This window comes from Artemia sp. Qi Xiang Cuo, chromosome 2 (assembly GCF_049724085.1).
Source record: "Artemia sp. Qi Xiang Cuo chromosome 2, ASM4972408v1, whole genome shotgun sequence".
Taxonomy (NCBI): Eukaryota; Metazoa; Arthropoda; class Branchiopoda; order Anostraca; family Artemiidae; genus Artemia; species Artemia sp. Qi Xiang Cuo.
This window is the reverse complement of record NC_142795.1, coordinates 72,137,246-72,159,061: the sequence shown is the minus strand read 5'-3', so window position 1 is coordinate 72,159,061 and position 21,816 is coordinate 72,137,246.

Here is a 21,816-nt window from a genome sequence, read left to right as displayed (position 1 = left end):
TTTTGAGTTTGACTCATACTATTCTGTTTGTTTCTAATTTCTAATTTCTTATTTCTGTTCGTTTAGGGTTTCATTTGTTTATAGATGCGGATTTGTGGTAGTTTCACGCTTGGTAGATTATTTGATTTTATTTTTGCTCATTTTTGGTTTAAAGGAGTTCTTTACTTTTTCATGAAAAACTTATTTTTTGGAAAAAGTTATTTTAGTTAATTTCTGTTCGTTTTATATTGGCATAGTCATTTCAGGGAAAAAGAAAATAATACTTTAAATCTTCTCGTTTTTTAAGACTTTATAGTTTGGCCTGCTATTTGTATGCTGGAGAAACATTTCAGGAATTTTTAACAACATACACCCTTTTGAAAATCTGAACACAAATAATAGTCATTAATTTAGTTTCATACCTCCTCTAGTTGACCTTAAATAGAAAAGTTGATACCATTCGCCAAAAAATATGTTTACTTTCTTTGATAGCTTGGATACACTTACGCTACTTTGATTCGGTTAAATTTTAAGAGCAGAAGAAGCTCCGAAAGTTTGAATATAATACCCTCAGTCGTTCTTAGGATACTGCTGAAATGCCTTATTGGGAATTATTATTAACACAGTCCATTTTGATTTAATCTTAAGCCAACATTTAGTTTTTAAACTTAATAAGCATATGGGAGGATGGGAGTGGGAGGGGGACTAGCTGCTCTTCAATTACTTTCGACTGTTAAAAAGAGCATTAGCCCTTTCTATTTTCATTCGAATGATCCCTTTTTGAAGCTCCTTCGACAACTCCCTCGACATGTAGTGTCCTGGTCTAAAACAAAATAATAATAATGATACATTGATCTTTACTATAAAAATGTCAAGCCTTCGAATCACTATCGACTATTAAAAAGGTAACTAGCCCTTTCAATTTCCGGTCGAATCAGCCCTTTTTGAGTTTCTACGACAACACTTTCTGTAAACACCTTAAGTGCCCCCAGGGCATAAATTACAACCCTTGCCCCGAGGGCTGTGAGGGGGTTGTTATCCTCAAAGACCTAATTTCCACAACTTTCAACTACGTTAAAAAAAGGTTGTTTGAAAATTTTTATTGGTTGTGTTGGGGAAATGGTGGGCATGAGAGGGGCGTTAGTTGCTCTCCAATCACTTTCAACTATTAGAAAAGCCATTAGCCCTTTCAATTTCGAATCGAATAAGCCCTTTTGAAGTTTTTACGACAACTCTTTTCAATAAAAACCTTATATACCCCCAGAGCATAACTCACAAACCTTGCCGTAAGAGCTGGGGTGGGGGGGGGGGGGCTGTCATCCTCAAAGACCTAATTTCCAGAACTTTCAACTACGTTGAAGAAAATTTCTATCTCAAAATTTTGATTGGATGTGTTTGGGATAAATGGTGGGCATGAGAGGGGGGCTAATTGCCCTCCAATAACTTCCGACTATTCAAAAGGGCACTAGCCCTTTCAATTTCCGACCGAATGAGACCTTTTTTACGTTTCTACGACAACGCTTTCTATAAAAACTTTATATGCCCCAGGGCATAACTGACAACCCTTACCCAAAGGGCTGCGAGGGGGTTGTCTTCCTCAAAGACATAATTTCCGGACCTTTCAACTACGTTGAACAAAATGCTTATCTAAAAATTTTGATTGGATGTGTTTGGGGAAATGGTGGGCAAGAGGGGGGGGGGGGGTACTTGCCCTCCAAGCACTTTCGACTATTAAAAAGAGCACTAGCCGTTTCAATTCCCAGTTGAATGATTCCTTTTTGAATTTTCTACGACAACACTTTCTATAAAAAATAACCTTATATGCCCCTAAGGCACAACTTACAACCCTTGCCCCGAGGGCTGCAGGGGGATTTTCATCCTCAAAAACATAATTTCCGGAATCTTTAGCTACGGCGAACAAAATGGCCATCTCAAAATTTTGATTGGATGTGTTTGGGGAAATGGTGGGTGTGAGAGGGATGTTAGTTATTTTCTAATCATTTTCGACTATTAAAAAGGGCACAAGCCCCTCTAATCTCTAATCGAATGAGCCCTTTGGAAGTTTCTACAACATCACTATCTATAAGAACCTTATATGCCCCCAGGCCATAAATTACAACCCTTGCCACGAGGGCTCTGAGGGGGTTATCATCTTCAAAGACCTAACTTCGAAAACTTTTAACTACGTTGAACAAAATGGCAATTTCCAATCGAATGAGCACTTTTCCAAGTTTCTACGACAAAGTTTTGAATAAAAACCTTATATGACCTCAGGGCATAAGTTGAAGCCCATACCCTGAGGCCTCTGGGGGGAGTGTCATCCTCAAAAATACAATTTCCGGGCCTTTCAACTACTTTTAACGAAATGACTATGTCAAAATTTTGATTGGATGTGTTTGGATAAATAGTGGGCGTGGAAGGGGTGCTAGTTGCCTTCCAATCACTTCCGACTATTAAAAAGGGCACTACGACAACGCTTTCTATAAAAACCTTATATGCTCCCATGCCATAACTTACAACCCTTGCCCTTAGGACTGTGGGAGGACATTTCAACAAAAAACATTCCAAAATGACCTTTGAAACATCAATAGAATGTGACAGTGACAAGGTAAACCAGGACACGACACTACAAAAATAATCCAAGTCTTACATTTCAAGGAAAAAATTCCAAAATGAATTTGAAACATCAACAGAATGCAACACTGACAAGATAAACCACGACGCAACACTACAAAAATATTCTAAGTCATACATTACAACGAAAAGATTCCAAAATAAACTTTGAAACATCAACAGAATGTATCAATGACGAGGTAAACCACAACACAACACTATAAAAAGATTCCAGGTCTTACATTTCAACTAAAAAATTTCAAAATGAACTTTGAAACATAGACAGAATGTAATAGTGACAAGGTAAATCGTGACACAACACTTCAATAATATTCCAAGTCTTACATTTCAACGAAAAAATTCCAAAATGAACTTTGAAACATGAAGAGGATGTAACACTGACATTAAGATATTTGTCTTCTTCTTCTTCTCGTTTTGGTTTCTATGGAGACGCTTTTGTATAATCTCATTACTAGAATCAATTTCCAGTTCCAGCGCATTTATATCATCCTCATTTTGTACTTTTAAAATATCATGGGTGATTTTTTTTGCTACATGTATGTTTGATGTGATTTTAAGACACGGAAATAAATCTATGTAAAAAAAATTTTGGGGGTTGGGCCCTCGAGGGAGGAGGTTTGGAGCCCCTGAAAGTGGGGTTGGGGGCCTAGATGGGGGAGGATTGGGGCCCCTGGAAGTGGGGGGGGGTGAGGGATGGAGCCCCTGGAAGGGGGGGCTTCATGGAGTGGGGACTCGGTTCCCAAGCATCAGAAGAAATTGTCTGTCCAGTATGCAACTCAAATCATCGTGGTATGCATATTCTCAGAAGGATGCCATAAATGATGCCCCGAAACAGATCACTGTAAACACCTACAAAAAATCCAATTGATAAATCGAATGTGCAAATAACTTGTTACGATATTGTGACGCTTAATATCAGTTGGCCAATGTCCCGGAAACAATACATTGAACATATTTCTAAAATCATAATATGTTCAATGGCTTGCTGGCTCAGTCGAGTAACGTGTCGTTCTATTACTTTAGAAAATCATGGGTCTCACGTTCGATTCCTACATCAAACACAAATTTCAGAAAATCAATGGGAAGTTATAGAAAACGTATGGCTGGAAAAGATCATCATATCATCATTAGAGTACAAAAAAAGATCTCATACAATTGTTTATTATAATCCATGACGAAACTTCATTTATAAGACATAGCGTCGCTTAAAATCCACTTCTAAACATTGGCTTGAGATAATGAGAGGTCCGCCGGAATCTTGTCACTGCTAGTAAGAAATTCTGAGAAATTCAAATCGGAGAATATGGGATAAGAATGTTCTTCATAGGGAGCACAATAGCGCTGCCTTAGGAAAGAACGATGTTGGCACAATGTATTATTATTATTTTTTTTTTTTTGGTCTTAGACCAGGGCACTTCGTACCGTAGTATTTGTCGTAGAAACTTCAAAAAGGGTTCATTTGACTAGAAATTTGAATGGCTAGTCCCCTTTTTAATAGCCGAAAGTGATTGGAAGGCAACTAACACCCTCCACGCCCCCTTTTCCCCAAACACATCAAATCAAAATTTTGAGATAGACATTTTGTTAAACGTAGTTGAAAGTTCTGGAAATTAGGTCTTTGAGGATGACAACTCCCCCCCCCCCCACAACCCTCAGGGCAAGGGTTGTAAGCTATGTTGTTGTATCTACGGGTTGTATCATAGTTCTTGTTTGGCATCTGACCTGTAAACATCCGTTTTGTTTTTAAGCCGGATTAAATTTAGAATAAATTACAGTGGACAGTTTCGCAATAAGTGAATTAATTCGTTTCGCTGTATTCACGTTTTGTGAAAAGAAAAAGGACTTGCTGTGGCTTAGTTATTTTGTTAATAATTGGATGCTATGCTGCTTTGGATGTAAGAAAACGGTGGAAAAAAAACGTCGCAGGCCTCCACGTTCCACTGGGCCACCCTGCAAGAGCGGTGATTGCCAACCTCATCCGTGGGCCTGCCCACTATAAGATAAGTCTCATTTTGGTTTTTCATTTTTCATTTTGGTTGTTCCTTCTCACACTAATCATGACGTCTTTCAAGCAACTCGATCTTGCACTGGCGAAATTTGCAGGCTATCCATTGTGGCCTGTACGAATTGTGAAGATTACGAAAAATGATGCGAACTAACTATTTTATCTTTTGTAAAGGGGATCATAACGAGCAAATTGTTTCTGAGAATAATCTTGTATCGTACAAGGATAATGTTCAAGAGGCTTCTACTAAAACTGCGAAGAATGTGAAACACGTTTTTGAGGAACTTGAGCATTTTCCCGATATTTACAGGTCTATTTCAGAAGCATTTGCGGCACTAAAAGTACTGGATCAAGCTGCCGCGCTGCCCGGTTCACAGTCTGCTTTATTTGCACGAATTTCTGCTACAGAACAGGAGCTAGAGAAAACTAGGGAATCTATAGTTACAGAGATAACTCGTGAGGTTTCTGCCAAGTGTGGCTCGAGTACAAAACCTGGTCTTAAAGATTCAGCTGAGACTATAATTAGCAAGTTATATAAGTCTGTGTCACTAGAGTTCAACCCCATATTAGACCGTATCGAGCGTGAGTTGAAAATGTATAGAATGCAAACCCGTAATCTGGAGAATCGAATTGAAAAAATTGAAGTCAAGCTAGACGATATTGATCAAGAAAATATGTTGGACAGTCTTGTTTTCAACGGTCTGAAGCAAAAGCCAGGAGTTGACCTTAAAACGACTATGCTAAGTGTCCTTTCGACACGGATGGGTGGTACTGGTATATCTTCTGGTGAATTATCAAGTGTTTTCCGATTTAGAATGAATGGGCCTCATACCACCAGTGACAAAGTTGCCCCAGTTTTAGTGCGATTTGTTAGTAAAGAAGTTGCTCGAAAAGTGTTCTTACATAAGTCTAAATTAAATGGGTCTGGAATCTTTGTGTCGGAATCCCTTACAAAGCGACGTCGCGACCTGCTAAATGCCGCAAGGTATCGCTTTGGTGTTAAAAATGTATGGACCGACCGGGGTAACATACTTTGCCGAGACAGTGATACCATCAATAGCCTATTCTCAGGCAGTATCGGCAAATAAAAGACCTGCTAGTGCTGTTATTAGCCCTAATGACCTACATCGACCAGGCACTCGTAACGTGGCACTCAGAAGAAACCATTCTCCAAGAAAAGGACTTAACAGAAGACCTCGCTGTGGTTTTTCCCGTGATTTTGTTGATAATAGTCAGCGAGTGCTAACAGATATTAATAGTCGCAGTCGTGAGTATTACCATTTTGCCTTTTCTTCGACAGAGGCCAGGAACGAGAAACTCTAAGAAGTGGCTAGTGATATTAATGCACTGACAGAAAGCATAGACGCATAGGAAATAAAGAGCCATATACTGAGTTTAGTGTCATGGAACATACAAGGACTACGTGATAAGCTGCCTTATTTATATGATGAATTACTTTCTTTTGATGTGATTCCCTTTAATGAAACCTGGAACGATCATTCTCCTATATCACCTCTCCCACGGTATTTAGTTGGACAGGTTGTGTGTAAACCAGCAAGAAATAATAGACATTATGTTGGTATTTTGGTTTTCATTAAATCATCTGCTATTGATGGTTATGAAAGAGTTAATAGTAGATCTGAAAATTTACTTTGGCTGTGTATTTGTTTTAAATGTGGGAAGAGATTAATTTTGGGCGTTGTGTATATCCCTCCACAAAATAGTTCTTATAATCGAGAAAATACTTGGGAAATTTTAGATGATGAATTGTCGCTAATACAAGAAAGTTATAGTGACTTTGAGTGCGTTTTGATGGGGGATTTCAATGCTTATACCGGTGTTGAGGTTGAGGTTCCAGATTTATTAATCCCAGATTTAGGGGATTTGGTCCCAATTTGTTGTAGATTACCGCGAAGTAATAAGGATGAAAAAAGAAAAATAAATGTTTGGGGAAGAAAGCTCCTGGCGCTTTGCGGGGAGCATGGTCTGATCATTGCGAATGGAAGGTTTGGAAATGATAAGGGTCTGGGCGAGTTTACTTGCCTTTCGGGCCCAACTCCAAGTGTTGTAGATTATGCGCTGATTAATACGAAGTTTGTACCTGAATGGATTGATATTGATGTACTAGATTTAGTTGGATCCGATCATAGAGCTATTAAGCTTGAGCTGAAGACTGGGAAGCTTCAGGATGTTGTTCATCGAGTTAGAAATTTATCTAATGGGGAGCTTAGATTAGAGGGCTTAGGAAAACGAATTAGTAGATATGATTTAAATGATAATGATTTTGAAAAATTTAAAAGGGAGTTATGAAAGCGTTAGAAGAAGATGGAAAAGATATACATGGTATAATTAAGGAGTTAAATGAAATAATTTGCAGTTGTGCAGCATCGTGTAATCTGAATAAAAACAAAAATAAAAACGAGCGATATTTTGTTTTGGACTGTAAGTTAATGAAAGAAAAGGTCAGATATTTATTGAGTCATTTAAAAGAATTAGATAAACCTGAAGAGCAAAGTTTAAGATTAGCCGAATATAAAGATAAACGAAGAGATTATAAAAGGTTTTGAGATTAAGAAGAAACTGGATATTGAAAATTATTTTAGAAATAAAGATTTTAAGAAGTTTTGGGTTTATATAAGGAATGATATTGGAAATGAAAAAGGAAAGACACAGGTGGCTCCAGACGCCAACTCATGGCCTGATTACCTAGAGAGCTTGGAAGGTGATTGCGCAGAATTACAAGAGGTAACACATGCCACAGAGATGGTTGTTTATCCTATGAAGGAACATGATTATGATTTAGTAAGGGAAGTGAGTAATGATGAGGCCAAGTTTGTATTCAAGAATTTAAAAGGAGGTTCGGCTGTGGGTATTGACGTTTTACCAATAACGTTATTTAAGAATTGTATTTCAATTTGTATGTCGGCAATTGTTTTTCTTTTTAATAATGAGTTAACTTAAGGACAACGGCCAAATGAGTGGGAGAGATCATTGCTTATGTCGCTTTTTAAGAGAGGGAACCCTAAGTTGCACATGAATTATCGTTTAATAGCGCTAGTCTCTGCTTTAAGTAAGATAATGGAGAAAATACTAGATACCAGGCTTTCTAAACGGTTAAATAAAAATAATATAATACATGAAGAACAAGGAGGTTTTAGGACAGGGTACGGAACGGTAGATACAATATTCATTTTAGAGGCATTAATTGATAAATATGGAAAGGGAAAAACGTGTTTTTATGTGGGGTTCCTGGACTTCCACAAGGCGTTTGACAGCGTTGACAGAAAGCTATTAAAGGATGCCCTGTTTAGAATTGGCCTCCCTCATTTGTTCGTGAGGTTGATAGTGAGTATGTATATTTGTGTGAGTGGAATCGTGTTAGTTGGTAACAGGTTTTCTAGGTTTTTTTAATATTAAGCTGGGTGTAAAACAAGCTCGCACTCTTTCTCCTAAATTGTTTAACATTTTTATAAATGATGTTGTTGATTATCTAGAGAATAGATGGGCTCCGAATGTTAGTCTAGGGACCCATAAACTGTCACTAATATTATTTGCAGATGATATTGCTTTGGTGGCTAGCCCACCACATGATCTGCAGACGCTTTTGAGTCTTATAGAAGAATATTTGCAGATGAAAAAATTAAGGCTGAATGTTGAAAAGAGTGAACTTTTTATTTTTAAAAAAAGGAAAACAAGTGGCGAAGATAATTATAAATTTAAATTTAATAGTAAGGAACTGAAAGTAAGTAAAAGAATAAAATATTTAGGATTTGTTTTATCTGAAAATGGAAGTTTAAAGAGTCATGTCGATAAACTAATTAATAGAGGTAAAGTGGCCATGTCTACGATTTTTAGAAATCCGACGATAATGGGAATTAAAAACCTAAAAATGCATAAAGGAATATTTAATACAAAAATTTTACCAGTATTGGAATATGGAGCAGAGATTTGGGGCGGAGAAACGGTACAGAAGTTGGAGTCCCTCCAGCTCCAGTGTTATAAAAAACTGTTTGGGCTACATCAGACAACTCATTCACAGATTCTGAAATGTGATATCGGCCTGTTCTCGTTAAAACTATGTAGGTCTATTTTAATACTTAGATTTTGGTTGAGAATAATAAAGTGTAATTAAGAAAGACTAGTAAGAGCTGCTTATTATCAGATTTTGAGCTATGGTTTAAAAACTTCATGGCCATCCCAAATTAGGTCATTACTAGAAAGAGTGGGAAAAGCTTACTTATGGAATGACGGTCTTGGTTCCCCTGATCTACCAACAAATTTAGTAAGCCAGGTACGATTTATCTTAGAGGGTCAGGAAATTCAGTATTGGCAAGGGCTGGTTTTAAATTCTGCTACATTGAATCATTATAATCAGGTTAAACCTAGTTTTGGAGAGGAAATTCATTTTAAATTCAATTTACCGGCTATGATTTTATGTCGATGGATTCAGCTTAGGGCGAATTGCCTCCCAATCCAGAGCAGGCAAATGGTGTTCGACAGGGGGATAGTACATCCTGATGATTGGTATGTGTGTCCTCTTTGTAGGGAGGAGGACGAAGATTTGGACCATTTTCTCCGAAAGTGCCCGGTGCTCTCTGATTTAAGGGAAAATTACTTACATGGGATTGTTTTGCTGCTTCCAAAAATCTTACAAAGTAGTAATCCAACCACAATATTTCGTATTGGTGCGTACATAGAGAAGGGATTAGAAAGAAGGAAATGTTTTTACAATTAATTATTATTAATTATATGGAATTAAAGTTATTTTTTTGGTAATTTACCAGAAAGTATTTTTTGCTATGTATCATGTTAGTGTGTGTTTCGTAATTTGCTCTGTTGTAATTTTTCTATTTTTCATAATTTTTGTGTGTATATGGCTCTTGGGCTTTTGAAATACACGATCTATCTATCTACTAGTGAAGCTGCCTGGTGAACCGTCTGCCCGGAAAATAAGATCCCTTGCTGAATGCATTTGAACTAGTATTTGTGTTGTTTTCTGTCATTTTTTCTTCTCTGTACAGCTTTGTTGCCCTTTTTCTTTCTCGTTCTTTTTCGCGATTTTTTCATTCTTATTATTATTCGCATAAACTGTTTTGGTCTCCCGTTTATTTTATTCTTGCTTTTCCTTTTCTTTTGAGGGATCCGTTTTGTTTCGTTTTTGATTTTAGTGTTTATGTTATTATTTGCAAAAAAATGTCTTGGTCTCCTATTTTTTATTTCTTACTTCTTTTTTTTCATTTAGAGAGATATGTTATATGCTTATTTATTTACTTTCGTTGGTTCTTCACTTGATGATTTAATGAGCCGATCTTTTCGTCTAGAAGAGGTTTTATCGGTACCAATAGCAAGAGATGTTGAACCGTGTATGAACCAAGTTAGATTTCAACCGTTAAAAAATAGTACTTATGTCCAAAGATTGAAGCTAGACCTCAGGGAAGCCGATTCGTTGCGTTTATGCGCCTGGAATTGTCACCTCACTACTGGTTACGAGGATGTGTTGCAATTTCTTTCTGATTCTCAAGGAAAAATTAGTTTTATTGGTATATCTGAAAGTTTTTTTAGTCAGGAACACTCTTTCTCGGTGTATTCTTTTCCAGATTATAATTTGGAGGCTAAAAACCGGACGTCACTCCACAAAGGGGGAATTGCGTGTTTGATTTCAAAGTCACTGACATACCATGTAAGTAATGATATTGATGTTTGGACAGAGGGTAAGTTTGAAAGTTTTAGTATAGATTCAAATTTGGGTAGTAGTAAATTTTTGATTAGTATTGTGTATAAGCCACCGAGCGCAAGCTGGGAAGATTTTGAGCGTGGATTTGATCAACTTACGCGTGCGGTGTCTCGGACAGGTTTAGATTTTATTTGTATGGGTGATTTTAACTTTGATCTGCTATCGCTGAATGGAGTGAATCTTGATTTTTTTAATTTGATGGCTGCTAATGATCTTTTTCCCCTAGCTAATATTCCAAAACGGGTTACGAGTCATTCACCTGCTCTCATTGACAATATTTTTGTTGGTTCGAAGTATCTGGACCGTAGTTATGCTGATGTGGTTCTATACCCTTGTTCTGACCATTTTCCAGTTCTTGGAACGGTACCTTGTGTCCGCATAAAACGAAATGAAAGAAAAAAAAATGTAAGACTCGGTCGCTAAAAAAAGAGAATTTACAGAGGTTTGGTGATGAGTTAAGCAGCACTGATCTTAGCGAGATTTTGGAGATAAAAGATGACGCTTCTGGGACATTTGATTGCATGATGGGGATGATACAGCCAATTTATGACAAGACTTGCCCAGTTAAATTTGTGAAACAGCAAAAGAATCAACCCAGGAAGCCTTGGATAACCACAGAAATTCTTGAAGCGTCAGATTTAAGAAATCAAGTGTATGCAGATTATTTAAATAGCAAGTGTGTCAAGATTTTGGAAGAGTTTAAAATAATACGCAATAAAGTGAAGTCAATGAGAAGGAAAGCTAAAAAGGAATATTTTGCTAACCAACTGAGTTTAAACAAGGATAATGCGAGAGGAACTTGGAAGGTTATAAATGACCTATTGGGAAAGAGGAAAGAAGCTCCACCTAATTCGCTGCTGATTCAAGGAGAAGCAGTGAGTGATGAAACGATTATTACTAATAAGTTTGCTGAGTTCTTTTCAAGTATTGGTCAAAATGTGCAGGCGGAAGGGTTAATGAATTTTAATAATGATTCCTTGGAGGATGAATTTTTGGATGAAAGAGGAATTGGAAATGAAATTGAATTTCAATCGTGTACTGGAGATGACATTCTGAAGGTTGTGAAAACAATCAAATCTAATTCAGCAGGGACAGATGGAATTAATTTGAAGGCTTTTAAATAAGTGATGTGTTATTTAATACCATGTCTCGTCCACATAATCGATCTTTCCCTGGAAACTGGGGTATTTCCCGATGCGCTTAAAAGGGCAAAAGTCATCCCCCTCCATAAAGGTGGGTCTAAACTAGATATAAAAAATTATAGAGCTATATCAATCCTTCCCCTGTTTTCAAAAATATTTGAAAAAATTGTGTCACTTATCCCACCCCATTTTTTTCTTTTTTTCTCTTTCTTTTCTTTTCTTTATAGAATTTGGTATTAATGGTTAATTGAGAAAGAGTGTTCAGGCCTTATTTTTTTTATATACATTTTTTTTTTCTTTTTAAATTGAGATTTGTAAAAGGTTAAGAATTAGAGGATTGCAGCCGTCCTTCATCAGGCTTTTTGAGCCTTCCCCGGGCGGTTGCTTGTATATAGTTTATTTTGTAATTAGTAGTAAATAAAGCAAGTCAAGTCATAGAAAGCGTTGTCGTAGAAACTTCAAAAAGGGCCCATTCGATTGAAATTGAAATAGCTAGTGCTCTTTTTTTAGTTGAAAGTGGTTGGGAAGCAACTAACACCCCTTCAACCCCCTCCCCCCCCATTTCCCCAAACACATCCAATAAAAATTTTATGATAGCCATTTTGTTCAACACAGTTGAAAGTTCTTGAAATTATATCTTTGATCGAGACACTCCCCCCATAGTCTTCAGGGCAAGGGATATAAGTTATGTCCTGGGGGGCATATAAGGTTCTTATTGAAAGCTTTGTCATAGAAACTTGAAAAAGGGCTCATTCGATTGGAAATTCAAAGGGCCAATGCCATTTTTAATAGTCGAAAGTGATTTGAGGGCAACTAACCCCCCTCTCACGCCCACCTTTTCCCCAAGCACATCCAATCAAAATTTTTAGATAAACATGTTGTTCAACGTAGTTGAAAGTTTCGGAAATTAGGTCTTTAAGGATGACAAATCCCCCCCCTTCACAGCCCTCAGGGCAAGCGTTGTAAGCTATGCCCTGGGGCATATAAGGTTTAAAGTATTAAAAAACTATAATAAATTTGCGGTAGTTTTACCCCTGGAAGATTATTTTGACTTTATTTGTGCAAATTTATGATTAACTGGAGTTCTTTGCATTTGTTTCAAAAACTTATTGCGGAGAAAGTTTTTTAATTAATTTTTGTTCTGTTAAAAGTTTTTTTTAATAAAGAACGATATTGGTACAATGTATTACTTATTATTTTTTTTTGTCTTAGACCAGGGCGTTTCACATCGAAGGAGCTGTCGTAGAAACTTTGAAAAGTTCTGAAAATTAGGTCTTTGAGGATGACAACTCCCCCAGCCCTCAGGGCAAGGGTTGTAAGCTATGCCCTGGGGGCATATAAGTTTTTTTATAGGAAGCGTTGTCGTGGAAACTTCAAAACGGCCTCATTCGATTGGAAATCTAAATATCTAGTGCCCTTTTTAATAGTCGAAAGTGATTGGAAGGCAACTAACACCCCTTCCACAACCACCATTTATCCAAAAACAAACAATCAAAATTTTGCGAAAACTATTTTGTTCAAAGTAGTTGAAAGGTCCGGAAATTATATCTTTGTGGATGACACTCCCCTCAGAGCCCTCAGGGTAAGGGTTGTAAGTTATGCCCTGGGGATATATAAGGTTTTTATTGAAAGCTTTGTCGTAGAAACTTGAACAAGGGCTCATTTGATTGTATATTCAAAGGGCTAGTACCATTTTTAATAGTCGAAAGTGATTGGAGGGCAACTCACCCCCCTCTCACGCCGACCTTTCCCCAAACACACCCAATCAAAATTTTTAGATAGCCATTTTGTTCAACGTAGTTGAAAGTTATAGAAATTAGGTCTCTGAGGATGATAAGCCCCTTAGAGCTCTCAGGGCGAGGGTTGTAAGTTATGCCCTGGGGGCATATAAGGTTTAAAGTATTAAAATAATTAAAATAAATTTGCGGTAGTTTTACCCCTGGAAGATTATTTGACTTTATTTGTGCAAATTTGTGATTAACTGGAGTTCTTTGCATTTGTTTCAAAAACTTATTGTGGAGAAAGTTTTTTAATAAATTTTTGTTCTGTTAAAAGTTTTTTTTAATAAAGAACGATGTTGGCACAATGTATTACGTATTTATTTTTTTTTGTCTTAGACCAGGGCGCTTCGAATTGAAGGAGTTGTCGCAGAAACTTCAAAAAGTTCTGAAAATTAGGTCTTTGAGGATGACAACTCCCCACAGCCCTCAGGGCAAGGGTTGTAAGCTATGCCCTGGGGGAATATAAGGTTTTTTATAGGAAGCGTTGTCGTAGAAACTTCGAAACGGGCTCATTCGATTGAAAATTGAAATATCTAGTGCCCTTTTTAATAGTCGAAAGTGATTGGAAGGCAATTAACACCCCTTCCACAACCACCATTTATCGAAAAACATACAATTAAAATTTTGAGAAATCTATTTTGTTCAAAGTAGTTGAAAGGTCCAGAAATTATATCTTTGTGGATGACACTCCCCTCACAGCCCTCAGGGTAAGGGTTGTAAGTTATGCCCTGGGGATATATAAGGTTTTTATTGAAAGCTTTGTCGTAGAAACTTGAACATGGGCTCATTTGATTGTATATTCAAAGGGCTAGTGCCCTTTTTAATATTCGAAAGTGATTGGAGGGCAACTCACCCCCCTCTCACACCGAACTTTCCCCAAACACACCCAAGTAGAATGCTAAATATGGATTCTATGGATGCCCTAGAAAAACATTTCTATGGATGCTCTACACCTTTTCAAAGAGAGTGAGTAGCCTCATGCATATAGATAATACTTCCATGGATGCTCTACAACTTTTCAAAGAGAGTGAGTACCCCCTCACATGGCCTTATACTTTGGGTGGATTATGTTCCTTCCCGTGCTATTTGGGAGATTACATTTATTGGCACCTTTCCAGAGCATGACCTTATGGATTTGCTTGCCTTATATTCCTTCCTATACTATTCTATGGGTTTATGTTCCTCCCCGTGATTTACTCCTCTCTCTCTCTCTATCCCACTCAATTAGTTTTTGTTGGTAGCTCAGTTTCATTGTGGCAGTGAGAGTGTCAACACATGAACAAATGTTCCATACATGTCCACTATGTATGTACACACTGGGCAGCTGGTCATCATGTGAGAATTGCACAATGATTGATGAGTATGATGAAAAGTGCAGATTATTCAACCCGTGTAAATTGCATAGAGGATATGCTGTACAGATTAAAGGTTGTAATTTCTGTCTTGAAGAGGTGTGTGACTCTCATTCCAGAGGGCACCTATGCTCGAATTGCCACTATGATAAATGTAATCAATGGGAGAATACATATTCTGGTACGATTGGAAAGGATCCTAAGCGTGATTTTAGTTTATTGCTACGAGATTGGTATCATCGCGGTTTTAGATTGTTCTAGGAGGAGGAGCCGGGTCAGCGATTCAACTGCTGGAACAACAAAAGAATATGGTTTCTACGTCATCGTTGTGAAGACAATGACTACTATGATTATAAGCCCACTGATTTTTATTTGGCTGTGACGGAATGTGATTCGCCACTTGAGCACACTGTTTGTAACATTGCTTCAAATAAGCAAATTGAAACATGTGAATTCTATAGAATGAATGAGAATAGTATTATTGACTATACAAAGAGATATGACAAGAGTGAAGTTACACTCTATTGTAGAAAATGCGACCCTGACATTGCAGCACATCAGGATCAGTATACTGTGAATTCAGATAATCTACCCGCATTAGTTGTTATCGACAAATACCTAGTAGAAGATGAAATCTAAAGAGTAGAAAAGTCGTTTTTATCATGTACATACATTATTTTTAATAATAAACAATCTCACATAAATTTTTATAACATTTTATTTGTAGGGCACTAAAATCAATATTAAATAAACTTGTAAGTATATTCTCCACTAGAAAGTCGTTCAATCGAGTTAATTCAACGTAGATAACGAGAAACTGTTTGTAGGTATATCCAAGACATCTGAACATGAAAAAGAGTAGTGCATGAAAGCCACATGTCTTAGTCGTTAAATCCTGTACTCTTCGTTGATTTTGAATAATAGTTTTCCCACTGCTTTCAATAAAGTTGCTGAAGGTATGGAGTGTAGAATTTATACGGTAAGCTAAAAAGATCAAAAAATTCGATATTCTTCGTTGTTTGAAAGATGCATAGCCAATGACCTGTCTTCAAAGTCGATGGACTGCTATTAACAATGATTAGGACAATTATTAACATTTGGCATTTTGTCAATGAATTCCAATGGTATGCAATAGGACTCGTACTGGGCCATGTATAGATCCATATTAAATATGTTGATTATTTGGTTTGTGTTCATGGTGCTAGGTCTAGTAGAACACTGCCGTCGGGTATGATTTCCAAATAGGTTTCAAATTGAGTCAATGATATTAGTGGGATACTCTCAGTCAAAGAATTAGCAAATGTACTCTCTAAAATTACAGGCCCTATTTGCAGTATCCTCCCATCCTGAGTCCCCGACAAGTCCAAAACTGTTACCCCATGATTTCTTGAAAAAATTGAATCGGTTACTCATTCTTAACATAAATGAGAATAATGGTCTAGGGATTGCATGGTCAACTCGTACAGAGTTCTATAGGATTTTTTTGTCAAAAGATAGAGTGTACAATGGAATACCGTTCACTTTGCACACGAGGCTAGATATACTGAAAAAATTATAATCAAGGGGGGATTTTGTCCAGGATCCAATGGCACTGCTACTCTTCCCAAAGGTCAAAGCCAATATTGATGGTATTTCTCAATTGATGAATGATAAATCACTATAGTCACGAGAGCCGGTGGCAATACGACGTAGATTGATGATTGTACGGGGTACAAGGAGTTTAATTTTTTTCCCATTGGCCTTTAGCTTTTCCACTGCCAGTACAACAGAGCTCATAACTTGTTGTTTTCGGACGTGGAGAATTGCCGATGTGATAATGACATTTGCATCGGGTGCTGCAGGAAGTGTTTTTCTCAAATGAAATTCGATGGGGCCAGTTGCAATTTTATGTCAATCTTGACATTGGGGGGTAACTATTGAGATATATTGAATATCTCATGATTTAATTTTCCAACCAGATGATACTCCTGGGTCACTGCAGTAGTCAACTCATCGTCAGTATCAACAGCTGATTGATATTCATAGCCCAATGATTGTCCTCTCAACTCCTTGTATGCCTTTGGTGTCATCATCATAAATTGTATATAGCTTGCATAGTTGGATAAATTATTGCTAGTGCTCATTAATGATCCATTAATAAATACATTAATTTGTTTAAACAGGTTGTGTAGAATACAGTTTTCGTAGGAGAGACCATCGGCAACAGTTGGAATTGTATTATCTGACTTTTTCTTCACCGCAACATTTAAATCAATAAATGTTGATGACGAATCAAGGAAATATTCTTCATTGGAAAATATTTGAAAGTGTATATTTTCCGAGAGGGGTTGTTGGGGATGAAATTGTTCGTAATAACCATACTTGACACTGACATCAACATTTTCAGCATTGAACAGATTCAATGAGGAACTGATTGATGGATATGATTCCTTGTGGGGGAGATAAGGCACCTTAAGAAAAAAAGTCCCTCTTTACTCGGGAAACCTTTTTCTTTTTCTTCTTCTTCTGCTTTTGGCACGTCGGTGTTCACGTCCTCAATGTCCGGTGCGGCGATCTTCAATTCCCGTCAAGGTTGGGGCTGTTAAGTAACCAACGTGCGCACATCTTATCCAATCCTTTCTCAGTTTCTTAAGATTTGAGTTGTTAACCAAAGGCTCTTGCTGAAGATCTAATATTTTCCTTAACACTCTCCTTGAAATTCTTACCCGACCCCCAGTCCTGTAGTGTTGAGGCAGCAAAATTTGATGCAGCAGGTGCAAGATATTTTCTGGCAAGGGGTAGTGCAGAGCAAAATAGCCTAGCAAGCCAGCTACCACGACCATAGCCAGACATTGCAGTACGCCCCTTGTAGTAGTCCAATTAATTGCCTATTTGACGTGGACTCAGAGCACAAACATAGCAATCGATATCGGGGCAGACAAATGGAATTCTTCTTTTGTTCATTTTAGGTGGTGCTGGTAACGTTAACGATGGGTCAAAAATGACATGTAATCACTGCTAAGCCTTTTGTTATTGCTAGAGGATCACCCAATTCACTTCTTAGTGTTAGCTGACAGAGTGCCAAATACGAAGTGTTTACAGGAACATACTGAAGATGCTTTATATTATAGTGATGAACAAGTTCATGTGTTGTTTTTCGTTCAAGTACACGTAGGAGGAGGGCATTTGAATTACCAACTCTCGGTTTTTCTACAAAAGATGCATAGAGATATTTGCAAGTTTCCTAACTAAAACTAGGAAAATAGTCAGCAAAAGTAACTTGATTCATCCCGTAAACGGTGCCAGTATTATTACCATTAATCATATTCTGTTTAAAGCCAAGAACGTTTCTCAGATTATCATTGAGAATAATTATTTCACTGTCAACAGGTGAGGTAACGTAAATCTTATCGTATTCCATTGAATAATTAAAATATAATGTACCACTCCTACGATGTTAGAATTTTCTATTGATTGTATAGCACGGTTCTCTCGTACCGTCATATTCAATATATTTTAATTTGACGTGTGGATACATAATAAATATTAGTACTTCAACCCAATCATAGTTAAAAAAGAGTGACCACTGAATTAGCATAATGTGTATACCGTACAAATGATCTTTTCTCAGAATGTCATAGGTATTTTTGAGAATACAATCGACAAGAGCCACTTCATGTGCCGTCAAATTTGATAGCGGGGGAGAGTTTTGTCCAAAAATCACTTGTATTATTTAAATCGTTGTAGAGAGGATCGAAAATGTTTGACATAAAAACTACACAGAATCCATTGGGCATTGCCAACATCTTCAACACTGGTCCAAGAATCAAAATCAGAGTTGTATCTTAGCCACCGAAAAAGTAACTGTTTCCTACCCTTCCGAGCACGAGTCTTTAATATCTTGTCAATTTGGTAGATTTCACTATTATTTTTAACTTTTTGTAGTTCATAGTAATAAGAACCACCGAGAATCTCTTCATCTTTGGTAGCGAACAAACGATAAGCTATGGGTTTAGTTTCTAGGATTTTTGTCACTTTAAAAAGTTTTTTGTGTGTGTGTGTGTGTGTGTGTGTGTGTGTGTGTGTGTGTGTGTGTGTGTGTGTGAGTGTGAGTGTGTGTGTTAGTGAGATTGATAGTGTGTGTGTTTGTGTTAGGGTGTGTGTGATGGTTTGTGTGTGTGTGTGTGTGTGTGTGTGTGTGTGTGTGTGTGTGTGTGTGTGTGTGTGTGTGTGTGTGTGTGTGTGTGTGTGTGTGTGTGTGTGTGTGTGTGTGTGTGTGTGTGTGTGTGTGTGTGTGTGTGTGTGTGTGTGTGTGTGTGTGTGTGTGTGTGTGTGTGTGTGTGTGTGTGTGTGTGTGTGTGTGTGTGTGTGTGTAAGCCGTTACCAAAGCCTAAAAGTAAGGTACAAATTAAAAGCAGTAAAAAAAGAAGAAAATAAAGTCATTTGGTTTTGATTTTGGAAAATGTCCAAAAAGTGTCCTTTTTTTCAAAAATTTGCACTTTTTGACTCAATATTGTCCCTTTTTCCTTAAAAGAAAAAAAAATTATCCAAAATCCACTAAAAGTGTCCATTTGGCATCCCATCTAATTGTTTTTTTCCAAATTATGACAAGTATTCATATGAAAGAAAATTAAGTTGGGGAAACATAGGGGATTTGCTCGTTTTGAGTTTGCTTCGATTATTTCCTACAAGTTAAGTTAGAATGAAAATATTCGCAAGTTTTTTTTTTATTTATTTATTTATTTAATTATGTAAAAGATCAAAAGTCTGTCTCATCCTTAACCCCATTACTCTTTATTGTGAAGTTTAAGTTAGAATGAAAATCGAGAATTTAGCATATTTTAAGTTTAAAATGAAAAGTATTCATAAGAAAGAAAATTAAATTGGGAAGACATAGGGGATTTGCTCGTTTTGAGTTTGCTTCGATTATTTCCTACAAGTTAAGTTCGAATGAAAATATTCCCAAGTTTTTTTTTATTTATTTATTTATTTAATTATGTAAAAGATCAAAAGTTTGTCTCATCCTTAACTTCTTACTCTTTATTGTGAAGATGACTTTTTTCCAAATTTTTTTAAGAGAATTGGGTGTCCTGCCCTTATAAACAAAGAAGCTTCAATTTATTATGAGTTTTAAACTTGCTCCTTACTTTACTTGAAAAATCTGTTATATTTGTTTAATTACATTTCATGTGACTATAATGAATTTTGAATGCAATATTTTTTGCCAATGCAGAAAAAAGATCAATATTTCAATGATCTCTGTTTCCATTTCAGGAAATAAAAAATGACAGAAAGAGTGTGTAAGCCGTTACCAAAGCCTAAAAGTAAAGTACAAATTAAAAGCAGTAAAAAAAAAAGAAGAAAATAAAGTCATTTGGTTTCAATTTTGGAAAATGTCTAAAAAATGTCTTTTTTTTCAAAAATTTGCCTTTTTTGACTCAATATTGTCCCTGTGTCCTTAAAAGTAAAAAAAATTATCCAAAAGCCACTAAAAGTGTCCATTTTGCATCCCAGCTAATTTGTTTTTTCCAAATTATGACAAGTATTCATATGAAAGAAAATCAAATTGGGAAGACATAGGGGATTTGCTCGTTTTGAGTTTGCTTCGATTATTTCCTACAAGTTAAGTTAGAATGAAAATATTCGCAAGTTTTTTTTTTTTTATTTATTTATTTCATTATGTAAAAGATCAAAAGTCTGTCTCATCCTTAACCCCTTACTCTTTATTGTGAAGTTTAAGTTAGAATGAAAATCAAGAATTTAGCATATTTTAAGTTTAAAATGAAAAGTATTAATAAGAAAGAAAATTAGATTGGGAAGACAAAGGGGATGTGCTCGTTTTGAGTTTGCTTCGATTATTTACTACAAGTTACGTTATAATGAAAATACCCGCAAGTTTTTTATTTATTTATATATATATTTAATTATTTATAATATAGAAATACTGTCTCATCCTTAAATCCTTACTCTTTATTGTGAAGTTGGCTTTTTTCCAAATTTTTTAAAGAAAATTGGGGGTCCCTCCCTATATACAAAGTAGCTTCAATCTGTTATGAGTTTTAAACTTGCTCCTTACTTTAGTTGAAAAATCTTTTATATTTGTTTAATTACATTTCATGAGACTGTAAAGAATTTTGAATGCAATATTTTTTGGCAATGCAGAAAAAAGATAAATATTTCAATGATCTCTGTTTCCATTTCAGGAAATAAAAAAAATCACAGAAAGATATTTCATTAGGCTCGCTGAAATACCTGGAATTCGGAGACAATTGAAGTCCTCTACAATAGTGATAAACAAACTAACAGAAAGTGAGTTAAAGTCCTATGCTCTGCTGGCATCAGGATCTTTACATCCTCGTTATGACGAATTGGACTTTCATTCCAAGTGTGAAATAAGCGAACCAAAGAAGGAAATTCCACTTGATATGAAAGATGAAGCACTTATAGGAAAAGTAGAAAAGAAAACCCGGAAGACCCAGCAAAAGCTGAAAAGAAAACTTAGAAACTCTGAGGCTACGGAAACGAAGTGGTCGGTTGAAAAAGGAAAGATAGATGCTAATGAAGAAGACAGAAGCCCTGTAAAGAACCTGAGGCTAAAAATAAGTTCCAGAAGCGATACATCTTCAATGGCACATTCTAAAAAACCGTATTCCAATATCGGATAAACCTCTTGAGACAGAAATCTTGGCTGATAATTCTACTTGTATAAGTGAAGTAGATTTGTCTAATATTTGTTCAATTAAAGTTTAACATGAATGGGAAATTATATTTTTTATATACTCAAAAATATCGTAGGAATTCACCAGTGAGAAATGGGTTGACTTTGTTTACTTTTTAAGTTTCTTTTGGAAGAGATTAAACTTTGTTAAGATTATTTGCTTATGGTTGCTTTTTTCAATTTGAAGTGTTTCTTTTAAAAGAATCTTTTCATAGGTGGCGTTGGAGGATACGACTCAATAGTAAGCGAAACTTCAAAAATGGAATTTTGATAACAATTGACAGGAATTGGATTTTTATGCAGATTGCAATTATATAAATTTCATTACGTTTAATATCTAGCCGCCAAATGCTCCAAGCCTCAGAAGAAAAAGCGGTTTTGAAAACAGGGAGCCCGATTTTCGAAAAAGAGGAGTTTCACCCGTGAGGCATTCTTAACCATCGCAATACCTTTACGCAAATACCTTTTCGCAAAAAATTCGCAAATCTCGTA